Raw genomic sequence first — 15,064 nt, 5'->3', positions numbered from 1 at the left:
CAACTGACGCTCAGCAATAAAACACGTCTCTCTAGGTAGTTTCCTGGAAGCCAACTCCTCCGAGCCCTGGAGGAGTAGATGGAAGCTAGAACTCCCAGCTTGCGCTAGACACAGCAAGAGGGCTGGCAGGGAAACATGGAAACAGAGAGGGGGGATGGAAACACAGGAAAGGCAATCAGTAGTAACACATATGCAAGAAGAGGGACACAGACAGTAGTATGAGATACAGGGCATGATGCTAGGTTCAGCTGAACAGTGTCGGTTAAAGCCACAGTCAAATATGCATTCATACAGAGGTGTGAAAGAGTGCGACGCAACCACGGCAACAATGCTAAAACCTGACTGAGACAGAGAGAATAAGCTGTTGTTACGCTCATTCCTGTGACGGCTCCAAGCAAAGTTTTCACAAAGCGCCACATATTGATCACAGATGCTGAACATTTCTATCAAGTGTAAGAATGTCGACAAGAAGTGCTGCTGGATAGGGTGGATTATTCTTCTGAGATGGGGAGAAAGAACCCATTGAGAGAGAATTTCCTCAGGGTTGTTTGCACAAAGGGTTCAGGAGAAGTGTACATTGCTGCTGTTGAGAAATGTCAAACCAAAAAGTCCAAGCGTCTTTGTAATTCCTGTGTAAAACAAACAGACAGATTTGCACAGGGCCCCATTTCTGTCAAAGCAGCGACAGCCCAGCCTCTAGATAGAGTTATCACCATAGAAATGACAAGATAGGCAATGACTGGAACAAATATTCACACTCACTGATACAAGTGACAACCGAATGAGGAGTTAGTTTTGCTGTTGCAAAGAATACAAATACAAGATGCTTTGGCAAAATCCCATATCTCTTGTTTGCTGTGAGACAGGTGTAACCAACAGCAACAAGAACAGTAGAACAGATGGTTCTTTCTGAACATAATGTTCCCGTCAGTAAAACCATGCTAAAGACATGATCCTTATATCTATATGTGGTCAGTGGCCAACATGAGCACCCAAATGTCATGGGTGAGCGGAGAGAAAGGAAAATGCAATGGTTGCTTAGAATATTTGAGTTCAAACAATCTATCCAATATTTGCTTTCAGGCTTACCTCAGATGATGTTGTTTCAACCAAGCGGCCAAAGTTTCTGAAAAAATAATGAAATGTTTGTGTCTGAAAGCATGGCCAATACGATGCAAAGACGGTCTCTAAATCCGAAAGAATTTGCCTGGCCGTGACACGAAATACAATTACAAAATGCTTCCAAATCCATGTTTAGTTATTTGATAGTCCAAAATCTCTATCCAGCCCCTAGACATCCCTATCCATCCCTCCCTATCCATCCATCTATCTACCCATCCATCCATGCATCTCCTATCTATCCATCCATCCATCCATCCATCCATCCATCCATCCATCCATCCATCCATCCATCCATCCAATATCCATCCACTATCCATCCCACCCTCCACCATTATCTTCATCCACTTGTTTATTCTCTGTCCACTTGCAAAGGTAAGTGGTTACCGCCTAACCAGAATGTGAATGAACAGAAGACGTAGGGGGGTATCACGCCACACAGCAGGACACCCATCCATTACAGACCACTCCAATTTGGGTTGCCGTTAGTAGAATTTAGTAGCATCTAACGGATTGGACTTTGCAGAAATTAAACATTATATTAGTTGGAGTATGTTTTTTAATTTTTTTAATTAAATTACATTTTTTAATAAACTATAATATGTTTGGAAAGAATCTTTCAGACAGGCACCTAGAACTTGATGCAGAACCCTAAATCGGGTATGCTCATGAAAATAAGTTAATAAGTTAATAAAGTATCAATAACAGTCACGCAGGTTTGCAACGTCTTTCCATTTCAACAACATGTGCGAGAGCTGAAGTGGGGTCTGCATGGAGGGCAGAAGGTGCTGCGACATGGCTTAAAGCCTGTCGGCCACCGTGTAAAGTCTCCTCCAGCCAGTCAGCCAATCCCTGAGCGGCACTCGGATCTTCCCATTTGAGATAAAAGCAGGCAGGCTGCCGCTCCGGGGCACTGAGAAGCCCCCTCGCACCTTCCTGCTGCCAATTCATTCCCCACCGTGAAATCCTTGTAAGCGGCGTCTCACAGAGGAGTGGGCTACACGAGGCAGCGGACTGTCTGTGTTAGCCAAGGAGCTCACATCAAAATAACATTTTTTTTTTCATCACCACAAGACATTTTTAACGAAAATCCACTGCTTTTTTTTATAAGGATATGTACTGACTATATAGATTTTGATAGTAACTTAAGTTCTTATGAATAAAAAAACACTCCTATTTCAGAAAATTGAGATGGAGATGATAGGGTTGAAATTATAACATTACGTCTAGAAATTCTAATCCGTTGAAAGGTTTATGTATTTTAACTTGTTATGAATCAAATCTTGGGGGAATAGGTTTGAATTCCAAAGCTGCAACAAAGTTTTGATTCAGAACATTTAAAATATGAAGGCTGGCCTGTAGCGATAACAGCCGGCCACAATATGTTAATGAAATATTAATGACAAATTTCTTTTTAAATTAAACAGTTCCTATATGCAAATGCTCATTATGAGCCATTTGACTAGAACACATTTTTTAGCCATCAATTAATCATCAGTCGTATATATTGTTGTAAGAAATATTTGAATTATATCCTGCATATAAAATGCCTATTTATAAATGAGTTGGGTTTTACTCAGAGTTCAATTTTGATATAGAATCCTGTCGAAGCATATTAGTGTAGGCCTAAGCTAAGCTAAAAAGTCCATTTGAAGCTTTTGAAGTACGTTTCCCTTCAATAGAGCTTTCCAAGGCCGCCCCTTCCGGGAGACCCCATGGGACCTCAAGGCTAGGAAAATTAGAATGGGTTTCAATGGAGAGAGAGTAATTATTTTCTGGTCTCAGTCTTTATATGCCCTGGATTACACATATGTTGTTTGTGGATTTCAATTATAATTTTCATGCAAAGAAAACAAAAGAATTTCACGATGAAGTTTGATAATGTTAGGTTTTGTGTGAGGCCGCTTTGTGAACTACAGCCCCTCGCTGCTCTCGACGCGAATGATATACGTCAACGCCACTCTGGTACAGACATGGCGAGTTCTCTGCTCCACTTCGCCGCTTCTTTCCAAGGGGAGGATAACAGCATCGAAAGAGGTGAAAAACATTATAAGTGGGGTTATGTGTAGATTTTCAGTTATGCCGATGGGGAGATTGTTGGTCTTGTCCACACCAGTCACAGGGAGCGTGACGTCACATACGAGACGTGTAGTCTTTCTTATTGTGTTTTCCCTACAGCCTTTAACTGAAAAATTGCACAATAAACGGCAAAAAAATATTATTTGGACCCACACAAAACATACGTGTAATCCAAGGCATTTAATGACTGGGATCAGAAAATAATACATTTCTTGAAAGGTCGCATGAGTGGTCTACCGGAAAGGGCGTACTTCCGAGCTCTATGTCGATCCTCTGGACCTCACAGACGGGGCCGTTGAATATCACTCTGGTGGTTTTCACAATACGAACTTTGATGAAATCACGAAGAGGTTAATTTTCAGATAAAGATGAGATTATAGAAATTCAATGAAATAGTGAGCAAAGTTTTCCTAATGAGGATTCTCTCAACACAATAGAACCTAACCGCTTTTTAGTTTGGCGTCTTTATCAACGATCAATTGAAAAAGAAATAAACAGGGAACAAATCCTAGCATATACCATTTAAAATGGCTCACCACTGGTCGTTCATCACCGAGGTAAAAAAAAAAAAAAACTGATATAAATCTCATTCTGCCATGCTTTCCTGCACCTCCATTTCAATCAGCAAACGAAGTAGCGGCAATAAGAGGTGATAAAACTCATACATTTTAACAAGCCCACTCAGGCACCTCTGCCCGCCGGGGCCCTTGCTAGATCATTGACTGTCCAGCCCCATCAGCCCCTGGGCTGCCAGACGCCGCAGGGTTAATCAGTGTCACTAATGGATGCCAGGCCGCCGGTAGACACGGCCATTACCAGTGAAGGGTGGGATCACGGGGGTGTAAAACGGTACAGTCACACAGGGTTTGAATCAAGGATGGCTCGATGGCTTGGAGGAAGCGGAGGAGGAAAAAACGTGGTTTGTGAAGGACATTCTGTTTAGCAAAGTGGCAGAATGGAAAATGAATTAGAAGTGTTGGAGTGTGAAACTGACTCAGCACCTATAGTAAAATGCAATATTGTGTAATTTATTGTTACTTTGTACTTGAATTTGCTCTTCATATGATTCAATAGAAGTGAAACATATAAATATATTGACATTATTCCATAGATTGTTAGATGGGAGGCATGGTTTTGTGTGGTCTGTTTATGTTTTTTTTCCAAGCTCTTTCTTTGAGTCTTAAAACATCTGACATTAAAATCTCTTAACAGTTAATGTCCATGCCTCACATGAAGCCTCCCATGTCGATGTTTGTAATGCTCAAGAAATCTACCTTGGCGGTAAGGACAGGAATCCCTGATTACAAATGAATACAATCTTTTCGATTAAATCTGTTTATCAAAACATCTGCTTTGTCACTGTAATTAAAAAAAAGCAGAAAGAGCTGAGCAGCCATCAACCGTCTAACAATGGAAGGAGGGTCGCCGCGTTTACTATGGCTGGAGCTGAAACATGGCCTTCATTGAAATGCTAGGTCGCAGCTGGCGATGGACGAAGCAATAAAAAGTAGCGGCGGTCAGCTGCATGCAGCTGTTGCACTCAGAGCTTCGGTATTAATCTAAATCAGTCGGCGCCAAATTACCTTTACCTTCGGACGTGCTGAGGTAATGAGCTACTTCAGGGGGACGGAGGTCTGGGGCGCGAGGTGTGGACGTGTGCAGCGAGGTCTATCTCTGTCAGCGTGTCAGGAGGATGGTCGGGAATGGGAAGGGGGTGGGGGTGTGTATGTTTGGTGGGCTGGATGGGAAGGCTGACAGAAGGACGTGATTTTATTCGCAATTATCCAGGTAATGAATTAATAAGAATAAGAGCATGACCAAACAAGGAAAGCACAAGTTCTTGTTGTATTCTAAATGAATTTCTTGGGAACAAGAAATACATGGACAAGAAATGAAATATTGCTGTGGAAATTTGCTTTGAATCCAAACATGTCACAGAAAAGGATACCCCTTTATCAGAAGTCCCAGCATCTCTCTCCCGCCTCGCCGCAAAACCCATGGAGTCCCACTGAAATGAAATTATTTGCGCATCATCGTAGAGACCTCCTATGGTCCAGAGTCCATAGGAGTTTGTTAGTAGCTGCTTTTACGGTGGACTGGGACAGCTTTTGGTGACTGATGCTCTGCACTTGGAGTGGAACAAAGGGCATCTTTCGTTATTTGCCATTTATCACTTGAGTGCAGGACTGGGGCATGGTGGATATGAGTCGATTATAAAGCAGAACAAATACTTTCCTGGCATTGACAGAGTGTCCATTGGACCTAGTGACCATGCGCCTGTCAGCTCTGCAACTATACATGCTTCCAGTCAACGGAAAGGGCCACATAAACAGGGCTTTTGTCCTCACTGAAATGACAACCAACACTATTTTCATGCGACTTGTCAAGAGCAAAGGTCACACCGATAGGGAGGAAATTAATTCTTGAGTGCAACATCCTAAAATTGTGAAGAATAAATTCGGTAGCAGTGGTCTGTTACCCTGACAGACAAAATACAGAACAAATTGTACATGTTTGCGATCTCACAAACTGATGGAAACAGCCAATATAAGGGAAGTTTCTCTAGAATTGGTTCAGACTCATTATAGGTTTATTTTTCCATGGTTGACCGGCGTTCTCCCCTTCTGTTCCATTTCACATTCTCGCTTAAGGAACACTATGCATTCAAACAAACAAATACAAACTGTCCAACACCTAGCATCTGTTCTTGAGATATGTGTTCATGTTTGTGAGAAAAAAATAATTGGGTGAAAATGTTTCTTTGTCTCAACTACGTCAATGGCTGAGTCAGACGGAAGAACATTCATCTTGCCTTGTCTGCCTGTATCTGTGTAGGATGGTGTGTGTGTGTGTGTGTGTGTGTGTGTGTGTGTGTGTGTGTGTGTGTGTGTGTGTGTGTGTGTGTGTGTGTGTGTGTGTGTGTTCTCCACTGTGTGTGTTCTTGTTTGATGGAGGTAATCATTTCTTGGAGATGGGTGCCAACACATTGCCCTGTCAGGGGTGTCTCTTTACAGCCCCTCTACGGTCCACAACCCCCCCACAGCCTCCACTCCCCCCCCCCCCCCACAGCCTCCACTCCCCCCCCCCCCCCCCACACACACACACATCTCACACTATGATTTTCCCCTCCAACGCTTTTCAATTTAGAGTGTTAAAAGTGGTGTGGTTCCTTTGAAAGACACCCAGCAACACACTCCGCGTTTCCTGTCAAGGTCATCAGCCTTAACCCCTAGTTCCAGGGTCCAACGATTGGCTGACCGACTGTGAGATGGTTGCGTCTGATTAATTGATCCTTCGATTTTTTTGGGAGAATCGACCGTTTCAATAGCCACTTTTTTTTTTCAGATTTTAGCTACTGGGACAAACACTGAGAAAGCTGAACTACAGACTTTGTGCACAAATGCGTGAGTGCGCACACACACACTCACACACACACACACACACACACACACACACACACACACACACACACACACACACACACACACACACACACACACACACACACACAAACACACACACACACACACACACACACACACACACACACACACACACACACACACACACACACACACACACAAAGATCTCAATGTCAGGACCCAGCTGTGCAGTTTCAAACCAAAATGGAAAGAATACTGTCACGGCTAAAATAAAATACTTTTTCTTCTGCAAACTTGAAACTGGAAATCTGACAATAGATTAGGACAGAGTCGCAACTTTCTGTATTATATTGACTTAAGAGTACTTGTATATGCTTAACAGGGAAGTGGATTGTCATGGACTATCGATTAATTACACCCTTTTGAATAAACATGTCTAAGATTTCTAACGCAACTTTACGGGCTAATTCAAATTATATTTTGCCCGGTTTCACACACTATGTTCATGACCATATAATACATATTACCACGTTTAAATCTAAATAAAATGCGGTTTGGGGTAAAATGTCTCCTTAAACAAACAATCCAACCTAACCTTAAACGTGTACATATCATTGTGTACATATCAAGTGTGCATCATTCATGCACTGGTATATATTTTAGTCATTTAGATTCAACATCAAATGGAAATTTGAAAAGGTGTCATTGCTTTAATCTAACACACAAGCTTTCCACAATTTTGGATTGGCTCTAACAACAGCAAAGGCCTCTATACGCTTTAGGCTTTAATTATATTAAATGAATTATTTATGTATTGCACATCAGTAAAATATAATGTTACATAAGCGGAATTGTCTTCAAAATTGTATTCTCTTCCATGCAGTAAAAGAGACTTCCCATTGTTATTTGTATTTGTAATTTCAAATGTTTCTGCCTCAGGCTTTTGAATGAAGAGACAACCACACGAGCAATCACTGTCCTTCCCTGCAGACTTTAAACAAGTTGCTACCAGGTGGAGGCCAAAACTGGCAACCACAATTACCCCCATTCTCTGCTCCATCGGCTTATCTGTTGCCTGATAAAGTGTGTGTTGGTTTGTGTCCTCTAAAGACCTTGTCAGGTGTCAGTGAGGGAGAGGGGCTTGCTGATCAGACGCTGTGAGAAATGAGACAGCGAGGGAGGAGAGAGGGGGAGGAGGCCGAGAGAGGGAGAGAGAGAGAGAGAGAGAGAGAGAGAGAGAGAGAGAGAGAGAGAGAGAGAGAGAGAGAGAGAGAGAGAGAGAGAGAGAGGCCCTCAACAGGCCCTCAACACCCACCTTTTCAAGCTGGCGTTCAGTGAACCTCCTTCCCTTCTCTCCCTTCCCTACATTTACCTACCTACTTGTCTTTCATTTATTGATTTCAATGATTTCACCTGTGTGTTCGCTCTTTGAAGCATCGTTGAGTATTTAGAATGTATTATACAATGTAATTTATTATTATTATAGAATGAGCACCTAGGTGGTATGAAGGTAGTCTGGCAACTGCAACTGTTCAACCTCTACATTCATTTTAGATTTCCAAAGGGCGTCACCAACAGCCACGGACCAAAATGCCTCAAATGCAAATGGATTGGCCTACAATGAATAATAGCAACTAAACGGGTTATGTATTACTGAGCGACAAGAAATGTAAAGCGTGGAGAAGGGAGAAGAGGTGGGCAGGGCTCTCTCAGCCAGAGAAATCTTCCATTAGCTCTGCCCATCTTTATCATCAGATGTGACATGACGGTATTGCATTAGTCATCAGTCATTCTACAAAATGTGTTGCTGTGCCACTGACATTTTTGTGATATCACCATGTATAAAAGGTTCATGTTTAAAAAATCTGGTTGAGCTTTGGCACCCATTGAGAACGCCCCTCAGTCCGGAGCACGGCCCTTAAACCTTTTTTAAGATCTTTATGTATGGTCCGTTACCTCCCCTGCTCTGGTTTGCGATGACGGGTAGGGCAGGGGGGGAAGTCACGTAAAATAGATTTAAAAGTCCAAGACACCAATGAAGATTGGGGGGGACGATTGATTTTTCTGATAATGAGACCGGATCGACAGTTTGCCCGGGCTCCCATGACAGGACACATCAATATCGATTGAACTTTCAACACAAACTCGAATGATTTGAACCGATAGCAGTCCAAACAGTCCAAACTCACACACACACACACACACACACACACACACACACACACACACACACACACACACACACACACACACACACACACACACACACACACACACACACACACACACACTCTCTCTCTTTTAATATAATAGATTTTGAGGGAGGGGACGGAAACTGTATAGAATAAGTTACTAATAGAGGAACTCTAGAGGCATACTAAGGAGTGCAATATTCAATCATTCTTTGCAAGCTGTTGAGGGAAGAGACAGCCGGAACCTCCACAAGAGTAGGAGTAGTTCAGCCCCATGGGATGCAACCATTCACACTTGGTCGTTGATAATCAATGTGATCCATTGCACCTGCTCCTTGATTGGCCATGGCGAGCCACTACCAGTAATGAGCCAACCAACAATTTGCCAGCTTCAACGGGACTCTCTCCCTGCGGGGTCAACATGATGCTGACAACATCCTCAATATTACCGCAGTGCCAATGGCCCTGAAGGGGAGATTTAAATATATTGTTTATAAAGAGAAGGGAAGATGTGGAGAGCTAAGATTGGTCATGGCTCTTCCCAGATGTGTCTCACCGATTTTCCACTGTTATTAATACTTGTTAACACATGTAAACACACAACCAGTGCAAGCCTGAAAGCCCTTTTGGAGGAATTGTATCCTGGTACGTGATTCATACTTTACAGTTCACGTTGCTTGCTTACAAGTTTATGAGTTTATGTTTGTTTCTATGTGGACCAACGTAGCTATTACATATGTTGGTGTGCGACTGGGTTGATTAAGGAGTGCATACTGACCTCTGGACACAATTCTCTATCTACCCATAGTCACTGCACTGTTCGAGATTTGAAAACTGAATGCGGCTATATTTGATGCCTTGGTGTGAGACTGGGCTAGATTGCAAGATTTGGTTGTTGCATAAATACTTAAAGTGGTGTTACATAATGTTTAATTTACCCACCTGTGTAACAGGGGCTTTCAATGAGCCTTTAAATAGACACATCATCGCTGTCATCGAAGAAGAATATCATCCTTCCCTTTTCATCCATTAATTCACTCCATTGCTCCCATTGGTGTTCGTCTCATTCGGTCTGGCAGCTGAACTGGAGGTCTGTGTGTGTGTGTGTGTGTGTGTGTGTGTGTGTGTGTGTGTGTGTGTGTGTGTGTGTGTGTGTGTGTGTGTGTGTGTGTGTGTGTGTGTGTGTGCTTGCGCGTGCGTGCGTGCGTGCGTGCGTGCATGTGGAAGGGGGTGTGGGTTACCAGGTGAACACAGGAGGTCTTATCTCAGCCCTCCAGCTGTGCTCCAACGCCTCCACCCCCTGGCTTGGGGGGCTTCATCTAGAAGCAGGAGTTTAGTTCACAGTGTTTAAAATTAGCCCGGGCATTTATCATCTCCTGTGGGCTCAATAGGGCTGGTGTCAGAGCCCCCGGGCATAGGCAATCTGTCATCTCGTCTGTTCTTCTGTCCCACCACCTCGCCACACGTCCTGAGACAGACCACCTAGTCACTGACGACGGAGACACCCCTCTCCTCCTCTTCCTCCAACGCCGTCTCATCCTTCTCAGTCGCACAAGGGAAAGCAAGCCATAGGATGTCCATGGATGTCCAATGCATACTCTGCTCAGAGATTCTAATCCAAATGAAGTAATGGTGAAAAAGTATATGTCATTGAACGGAGCACACGTGTGATTGAAAAGAATTAGATTGAGAGGTGATAACATGGTTGTTGTCAGCATATAGAGCAGAAATACTGCAGCTGCATATTGAAACACCATCTTTTTGCAACATGACCTATTATATGCTATCTCGTGCACTACTTTTTAACACAAGGGACTGAAAAGAAGCTGATTCGGAATGAGAACACAAAATACAACCTTTTTTAATAGAACCTTTTAATCTCAGGTCAATTCAGTCAACCCTTTAAAATTGGAATTATGGCTTAAAAAATGTAAGAAAATGTACAACCCCAGATTATTTGTTTGGTGTTTACCTTGCCCAGTGGAATCCTAGTGCTGTGGTTGTCGGAAAGAAGCTGACCGTAGTAGAAGGTGCGACATCCCCTTGAAAATATGTGACTGCAGCTGCCCAGGATCGAATGGGGTGGGGAGCAGGGGTTAATGCACTGCCGACTCAAACGCTCTTGTGGTTTATTTCGTTTTTTTCTACAGATAAAATAGCGGGCTACTTACTGCTGCGCTAACATTTTGATTGTGCTCTTTTTTTCTAACTATGTGAGAGGTCATTCGTCACTCATTTTGTCCCCTTATGGGTAGCCACAGCTGTCCAGCTTATATTTAATATCAAAGGGTTAAGGGATTCCGAACACAGCATCACATTTGACGTAATATCTACATCTTACAGATGTACATTCACAGCAATAATATATTTTGACATGACATAAGATGAGCTAAGTGTGGCATTTCAGAAGTATCTATGCTATTTTTTTTCATATACATAGGAGCTAAATTCATGGTTGAATTGACACGTGTGGTATGTGTAGGGAAACATATGAAGAGCAGGTCAGCCACCCCCTCAAGAGAGACATACCTTGGGCCTGCTTCATGGAGCCTGTCAGGTGATCTGACGCCAGCCCACTAAACATGCACCCGGTGGATACTCTCTGTCACCAAGAATCACGGACGATGTCAACCACTGTGGAACACAGTGTCGAGGTCATTGGACGGTGTAATGTCTATTGATCTAAGTGCTTCCCTCAGGGTATGAGGTCATAGTGTAAGAACAGTGTTGTTAGTGCTCACACAAAGCTAAGAAATGTTACGTTTTTTGGTCACATTTTAGCTTTGCTTCGAAAAATGAGTATACCTCGCCGAGATCAATATATAGAGATGAATAATGTAAATAATATTCGTATCAATTCAGACTGGATAATGTAATCAAATACATACAAACTTAGAATACTGTGCGAAGAAAAATCTAGTTTATGTTTTCAATGTATCCTTTGATCCTATTCCAATGTCTCTCGCTCTTGAGATTTTTTGATGGAAAACAAAGTTAAGTTTTTCTGTGTTGTGTCTGTTTCTTCTGTGTCATTTAATCTCCCAAAAAAGTAACGAAAAACTCATTCTGATGGAGAATCAATCACTTGAAGGGATTCTGTGTGTCTGCGGTGCATAATACAGGTCTCTGTAAAACACACCCACGTATTTAAGATGTGATGATTAATGTGCACGCACTGAGGCAGAGCAAGCGCAACGACAACGGTGGCTTTAATGCCATGGCCATCGTGATTGATGCCAAAAGGAAAATATAACAAAATGCATGTTTGTTATTGCTGTCACCACAACCTATAATTGTTGCCATGATGTGTATTGTATGATTATATAAATTGTTGTGTTCAAAGCAATTTACCGCCTCAGATTTACAGATTGAAATTGTAAGAATCGACTCTTATAAAAAAGATTTTTGGTTTGATGGTTCTCGTTGACTTCCCAGTGTACTCCATGATGTATAACACCATAAAAAAGCCTATTTGAAGCAGTAATACTCTGTGGCACAGCGAGACAATACGTGTGTGTGTGTGTGTGTGTGTGTGTGTGTGTGTGTGTGTGTGTGTGTGTGTGTGTGTGTGTGTGTGTGTGTGTGTGTGTGTGTGTGTGTGTGTGTGGGTGTGTGTGTGTGTGTATGTGTGTAATGTGTGTCTGTGTTTGTTCATGTGTGGGTGTGTCAGAGAGCCCAGAAAGGAGATACAACATATTATGGTTTATCAAGAAAGAAATGCCTGCCTGCTTTAGGTTAGGTTGGACGAATAGGATGAAGGTCTGCATCATTTATGAATGAAGGAATAAAGTTTTGTCGGAACAGAAACCTTTTTTGGGTTTCTTTAGATTCATATCAGAATGTTGTACACTCACACAAACACATACACACACGCATGCACGCACGCCCGCACACACACACACACACACACACACACACACACACACATACACACACACACACACACACACACACACACACACACACACACACACACACACACACACACACACACACACACACACACACACATAAAAATGTAATCTTTATAGTCATGTACAATCAATTCATCAGTATCGCTTTTTATTTTACCATTGTGAGACATTCATTTTGATAGATGCATATAAAAGGAACAGAATTCCCTGCCGTAGCATGACTTACAACAGGGCCTTCTGAAGCACACACATTAAAGGTGCTGTACGTTATATTTAAGATCTATAATTTGAGTGTAATCTGCTCAAATGCACACCAGAGGTGGGTTAATGCAACACTACTCAATGGGGGAGGCACATTGTGGGGGGCGGGCAACAGAGAGGAAGGGGGAGTTTTTTCTGGTGGTTTATTTTCAGAATCTTGCTCTTTTGTGCTCTTTGTCTTTAAGACTCTCACATATTACCACCAAAATACACACACACACACACACACACACACACACACACACACACACACACACACACACACACACACACACACACACACACACACACACACACACACACACACACACACACACACACACACTGCTACAGCCTGCAATGATCCACATCCAACTCTCAGTATTGATTGACATGCCAAAGTAGCTCAATTATTCCGAGGCCACATTGCTGATGGTTCTAACCACTACCATGAAACAACCCTCCAGTTTAGGATATATATATATATATATATAAATAATATATACATATATTTACAAAGATTGTTTGAAACCGTTAAAGCCAGGGTAGATAATTTGGAGACACCAGAGTAAGCTTTTTTTTTTTGCAACTGAAATCCACCCTTCTCTTCAGGCCTCCCTGTCTAAACCTGTAAGGTCTAAACCAGACGAAGCAGACTAGATATGTTGCCTAAACCAAGCCAAGTAGTTTTGTTCTCTAAACCTAACCAAATGGTTGCGTTGCCTAAACATAACAAAGTAGTTGTATTTCCTAAACCTAACGATAGGCCTATAGCATAAACCTAACCAAGGTAGTCGTGTAGTAGGTATACATCCAATAATTTAATTCGGGCCGACAAACAAAATCATTATTACAGGCCTGAGACATCCATTGATGCCGGATCTTCTTTTTATACAACAAAACCACTGTGTAGCCACGTTGTTGGTCTGATGGTACGTTCAGAGGCCGATGTCGAGGAGGCTGGAGTTGAGCAACACTGCCCCCGTGTGGTCTCTCAAGTCAGGCAAGGGCAGGTTATTGTCTTCCCGCTCATACTCTTGAAAGGCTCTAATTAGACGTCACCAAATGGCACATTTAATGGGTCGGTCGGTGGGGCCAGACAGAGAGAAAGGATTATCAACTAACCGCTCAGCAGAAGTGTTCAAGGGGATGGGACAGCGTTACCATACTTCCAATGGCAAGTTTCCACCACTTTGATATCGGACCTGAAATGTGAAGTTGTTGGTGGTTTCGGAGAGTTCTGTTTCCAGGTAAGATGCTGATTAAAGGGGGTTGTATTTGGTCAATTTACATAGCATGAGATTCCATATACACCACAAAACGGTCCCAGATCCTGAAATGTAATGAACTGCAATGAACCAACATTTGAAAATATTCAGCGTAGGCCTACACCATCCTGATCAAGACACACCAATGTTCTGTCTCTGGGAGCAGCCAGGCAGTGCTATTCACCCATTCATGACTCCTGCTCAATGTCAAGAATAAGTCAACATAGTTTGCTCTTCGCCCTCTTGGTTAAGCTGTCAATTAGGCCTACATGTTCAGCTGCTGCAGTTTTATTCTTGGCCAGGTCGCGAACTGTTTCCCCCATTATAATGTTTGTTGACAGCTAGCCAAATAAGCTGATAGCGTATGGAGGTAGATTTGTGTCTTTATTATGCAATCAAAAATAATAGGTTTGAGAGCAAAACTTTCCACACTGCAATCAAAAAATAGGTTTGAGAGCAAAACTTTCCCACTGCAATCAAAACATTTATTTGAGAGCAAAACTATTGACACTGCAATCAAAAAATGTTTTATTGCAAGATAAATGAATGTGATAAAAAAAATATTAATGGGAATCCAAAAGTTTTGTTTGCAAATCCAAAAGTTTTGTTTGCGAATCCAAAAGTTTTGTTTGCGAATCAAAAAGTTTGTTTGCGAATCCTAAAGTTTTGCTTGCGAATCCAAAAGCTTTGCTTGCTGTTGAGCTGAAACTCGTGGGCGGGACCTACGCCGAAAGATGTAAAGGTGCGAACACACCAACCGCGTACCTCGCGTATAGACGCGTATAAAATCGGCAATTTTTCCATAGGGAACCATTGGTTTACGCGCGTATGAGGTGCGTACACGCGTATCATGCGTACCAAGCAACATT

This window comes from Gadus morhua, chromosome 13 (assembly GCF_902167405.1).
Source record: "Gadus morhua chromosome 13, gadMor3.0, whole genome shotgun sequence".
Taxonomy (NCBI): domain Eukaryota; kingdom Metazoa; phylum Chordata; class Actinopteri; order Gadiformes; family Gadidae; genus Gadus; species Gadus morhua.
The sequence above is the reverse complement of the archived record's forward strand: the minus strand, read 5'-3'. Positions refer to the sequence as shown.